We start from the raw sequence: 5,663 nt of genomic DNA, 5'->3' as shown, positions 1-5,663 counted from the left end.
TATATATATATATATATATATATATATGATTATAAAATAAATATATAAGTAGCAATCCTAATATACATTAAAATTAGTGTGCTTTGGATACAGTAATGTGCCATGGAAAAGGTCGAGATAGGTCTGAATCTATTATTGAATTTATTTGCCGGAAATATTTGGTACGGAAGTTACAAAGAGCAGGAACAATTATAACTTATTTATTTTATTTTATTCCATTTATATATCATATTAATTTTAGAAAGGTCAGTTAGCATAAACTACGATGTGTAGTCCTTCGCCAGCTCCTACACACCATAGCACGGAGGCTGTTATATAGTTAGCGAGTAATTAACAAGTGTCAAAATCGGTACGCTATATTAGATTATGACATAAAGAGTGTATAATAACATTATCAGATAACTTATGTCACAATTCCAAGTTCAGAAAGGCTGGGAAATTGTAAGTCCGAAACTTCACCACCAGTCCGCTATAGCCCTGCGGTTGGCATTAGCGGTGTCTCTGTCCACAAAGCTGTAAACAAAAAAAAAATACATTGTTCGGTCCAGAAAGAAATCTGAGCATGATACTCATATTATGTATGTATGTATGTATCAATGTATGTATGTATGTATGTATGTATGTATGTATGTATGTATGTATGTATGTATGTATGTATGTATGTATGTATGTATGTATGTATGTATCTACGTATGTACACATTTACATACACGTAGGTATGGATGCATGTATGTATTGGTATATTATTATATCTCAAACGTATTATTTTCTTTGTACCTACCAACCTATATATTCCCGATTTTCATCCCCCCTCCTTCGTTCCTTTTAAGTATTTTTCTCTGAAACACTAAAGTTATTGTACAATGAAATTCATCTAATTAAGAGACGTTCAACAACAATTTACCAAAGGAATGAAAGATTAAGCATAACAAATCTTATTTTCTATTCTTTGGAGCTTAACCCAAGAATTACTTACTATCTGCGGAGTAGAGCACAAGTAGCAAATTCTAAAACAGAAGAAAATATTATTTATATAAACTTACTCATTGACGTTTTCTTTTTCTCTCCTGATTAGATTTCGAAGCACTTCCAGGAGAGCGGCATCATCATCCGTGTCGCTTGAACGTTTGCCAAGTTCTAAAAATAATATGTACAACATTGATAGGAGAATCACACTTTTATTTTGAATCAAGAACGTGATGATACCCTTTATCAGGCTGAAACTAGATAATTGTACAGAATACTGATCTAATGGCATCACGTTTATGCGTCCACATTCGATGCGGAAGGACGTTAGTTTGAACCGCAGCAGAGTCATACCAAAGCCTTATACAGATGGAACTAGTAACTTGACGTATTATTAGGTTAGTACTATTACTGGTCAATCTAATGAGAGGGTAATGTGACTGAATGGGGCATGATGCTACGTGTCTGCAACAGGGTGCTCCAGTGAAAGATATCACTATAAATTGTCTCACTGCAGACACCTTAGCGATATTACTGGAAAACATTGTTTAAGCTATGTTACAATACCAAATCACAAATTATATAATTGTGCAGAAAACTCATGCACTTTTAATTCAGTGTTTGAAAACCGTACACTAAACTAAAGTGTGTGCTTAAAGTTATATTTTGTTAGAGACTTCATTCTCATGTCCCCGTTTTTCGATTGCATTGGAATTGTCTCTAGCGATTTCATGTTTATCATTTATTTACTGATCTAGAACAAATATCCATTTTCGTTTCAGGTCATTCCTTAAATTCTGAAAAGAATTGGTAAAAAATCAAATTGTGGTGTCAAACGTTTGACTTCCTTATAAATGTTTCAAATGCTCAGTTCCTTATAGTGATGAAAGTGTTTCACGGAATCTTATGTAGCAACTCCATCCGTCAGCGAATGTATAGAACTTGAAAAGTTTTTAATGCACATCTTGTCGGTATCTGAATCTGAATGTGTACAGTGCAGGGTATGTTACGGCATAAATATGCACCGGAAGAGAGCCAACTAGAAAGTTAATATTATTTGTCAAGTCCTGTCTTGAAGCTCTCCTCGGACTGCGCGCACACAACAATTTAACTCAGATTATTCCAGTCCTAAATTATTTTTGTGAAGTCAAAAGCTGTAAAATGCTATGTTCTACACAGCTCAAGTACAAAACGTTTACTATTATTTGATACTAGTTTGGAAAGTATTTGGCTTTAATCTGGCCATTCGAATGAATTATTTTAAAAATATATTTTTTGAGAGACCCGACACTAACCCCTCAAATACTTAATATATATATGTCAAGCGAATCCTACAATGACTGTCTAGGAGTTCTGGTAGAGTCAGGTCAATTAATATTTTGTTGACATGTTAGCGATTGCCATATAGTTTTATCAAGGGTATCCGTATTACAGTTTACAGAAAGTAACTATTTAATATACAACATACAGCTGATCTCTGAATTTATTTAGATTTTTCGAGTGTATTTAAAAATATACATTATGGTTTCGGCTACGTCGGCAGACATGCACTGTGCAGACTGTTAGGTTCGGGGTAGTCGTGTTGGCTTTTATGCTGGCTTTTTGACATTTAAGGAATTATTTATGTTATATACTATATTTGTCCCGTTAAGATGGTAACTAAAGGTTAATCTCAATTATATATCATGGTCAACATCTTTAAATATTAGGAACGTATCTTTATACTGAAATATAATTTTATTTTGCCTTTTTCCTACTAACTCTAATAATCGGAACAAATTTTGTGCACACTCTTGGTTTTTGGCATTGACAGGTATATATTTATTTTATATCCAGTGAATTAAACAATGATTTTTAATAACAAAAACGAAGCCAATGGGACTTAGTTCCTATAACATCTCTCGTGCAATTAATTATGTACTTATATTTGTTACAAATTTACTTATATTTGTTAATATATATATATATATATATATATATATATATATATATATATATATATATATATATATATATATATATATATATATGCAGATAGTAATAAAAAAATAAATGACAAAAGAAAGAAAGGTAGATGAATGACAGAGAGGAAAGAAATGCAAAAGGGGGAAATACGGAATAAATAAATACCAGCTGATAAGGTGACAGCACAAATGACCAAAAGCAACATGACAACGGCGATGTTCCTCATCCTTAGAATATGATGTTGTTCTCTGTCCTCTGCCTGCTTCAAATATGTTGGGTGGCTCACACTCTCACTATTTATGCAATTCGTTGTATGGCCTTATCCACCAGGTGTCGCACTAGCCGAAAATATTTTAATTAATAATACGAAAATACAAACTATAAAAATAAGCGATTCGCACTACCAGTCACGCGACTTATCTTCTCTTCCTGGAAGGAACATTAGTGGTGTTATGTCCATTATTAAACATTTGAAAATGTTGACCTTGTAGCAAACGTTTTGATTGATACATCAGACATGGGGAAACGGTGCATGTTGGAAATTATATTTACATATATATAAAATTTACATTGGCAAGGTATACAATCATTGTAGCGAGAATATATATGCCTCATTGGAGATCATATGTGCCGGTTCAAATTGGAATGAACGAGGATATAAACAGATCAAGTAATGGAACCACAAAGAGCATGTACATCGTCTCTTTTACCATTTGATTTAGAAACAGTCCCGTGTGCTGAAATCGTTGCGAGGTGAACGAATTTTTCAACCACCAATCTTTCACTAATATCATTACTAATTAAATGTGAATATGAATTATGTGACCTCTGTTAAAATCCTCTCTAATCAATGTATCATTATCCATTTACTAAATATGTCGCCTGTAACAACCGATTTGGAAAGAAACCACACGTGGAAGCTCGTCTGTAATACCACGTGATTTAGATTATGCATGCGGGTTCTAAACTTGTCGCTAGTACCGTGCTATTCAGAACCAGTCCCACGCCACTTAATATATGTATTTTATCCTGCAATCAACAAACAATGCTCGTGAACTAAAGGGTCAAGTATCAAGTACTTTAACATCACTTTTCTGTTTATTAAATCTCTCACTATTTTTCTGTATATAACCATTTCCCGCATACTCAAATCGACTCTATTTCCATGCAATTAGTTTACAAATCCCGCGTAAGTCATCTGATTATGCATGTAATTAAAAATAATTTCCTGCAAAATAAATCTCTATATTGCACTCTGGGATTAAAATATGTTTACCAGTGTACCTTAATCATCTCTGGAGCTGCATAATTAAGAACAATTCCCAGTACACTGATGAACTTAACACAAATAAAATCAGAAAGACAAAATCATTTATATTATTAACAATATGCAACGTGCTACTTGAAGGTTGGGTAGGGGTGATGTTCAATAGTATCTTAGAGAAAACAGTAATTATGTGTTAATGTTTCGTCAGCCCTATCAAGTCATCATTGCCATGTATATGCCATCATTCGGAATGATTCTGATGAGGCTCTGCTAGGTGATTTTTCCTATCACGACTGTTCATAATACAGTACAGATTAAAACGCATGCTGTCAAATAGAGCAGTTCTAATGTTTCCCGTCATTATCATAACTACATTCACCCTTAATGATCATACATGTTCTGATATTCATATATATATATATATATATATATATATATATATATATATATATATATATATATATATATATATATATATATATATATATATATATATATATATATAAATTATAAAATAAATTTTTTTTGTAATTTATTTTCTTTTCTTCTAATAAGCGTGTATTATACATAATACTAATATTACTCAAACAGTTTATCTCTATTTGTTAATAAATCGTATATATATATATATATATATATATATATATATATATATATATATATATATATATATATATATATATATATATATATATATATATATATATAGATAGATAGATAGATAGATAGATAGATAGATAGATAGAAAGATAGATAGATAGATGGATAGATTCTATTCTAGTGTTATTCATGACAAATACAGTACATATCGTTGTGTGTGAGGATATTCACACTGACCCGATACGAAGTGACTAGGAAAATACACCATTTATGCATCTTTTGTTGTTATTATGAGGGAAGAGTGATACAATAAGCAACACGATGCTGAAACTAATAAGATGTCCGTTTCAACATAATGTGTCAGAATAGGTTAGAATGAAAATGCGTTTGTATAAAAATGCTACTGCAGCATATCAATTATATATAAATCAACTGCAACAATAATCGATCGGAACCATTCGACAAATTGAAACGACATTTTCATTTATTCTGCAGCAGGAAATATAATCCAACCATCTATATTATAATTTATGCTAGTGCAATGAAATATGTACTTCATACTTAAGGTTATTTTATGCTCAGTAAAGTAGCGTGGTAAGTGCTTCCGCGCACATCAATTATCACCGTACCTCAAAAAGTTAAATCAAGTTTACAATGTGTATGGCAAGCTTTAAAACAACCAATATGAATAAAGTATGACACCATCTTACTAATTTATTTAACGTCAGTAATATAGATAGCACCTTATATCAATTATATAATGTGGCCCTGTCCCACAACATTGGGACAACAACTCACGCAAGTGTATTCAGTTAGATGATGTCTTATTTGTTTATTCAGTTAGATGATGTCTTATTTGTTTATT

At 31.7% G+C, this 5,663-nt stretch overlaps 1 long non-coding RNA gene across 1 annotated transcript; it reads right to left on the bottom strand.

Moving 5' to 3' along the window:
• Positions 1-210: 210 nt before the first annotated feature.
• On the bottom strand, positions 211-3,262 carry LOC149770856 (uncharacterized). Its single transcript, XR_016418448.1, has 3 exons — positions 3,097-3,262; positions 1,044-1,137; positions 211-513 (listed from the first exon to the last, which is right to left on the bottom strand). It is a non-coding gene; the product is annotated as an uncharacterized LOC149770856 (long non-coding RNA).
• Between the last annotated feature and the right edge of the window lie 2,401 nt (positions 3,263-5,663).

The sequence above is a fragment of the Sinohyriopsis cumingii genome, unplaced genomic scaffold, assembly GCF_028554795.1.
Source record: "Sinohyriopsis cumingii isolate HCF-2022 unplaced genomic scaffold, ASM2855479v2 utg002241l, whole genome shotgun sequence".
In the NCBI taxonomy this organism is placed as follows: Eukaryota; Metazoa; Mollusca; class Bivalvia; order Unionida; family Unionidae; genus Sinohyriopsis; species Sinohyriopsis cumingii.
This window is presented reverse-complemented; position numbering and strand designations above follow the sequence as displayed.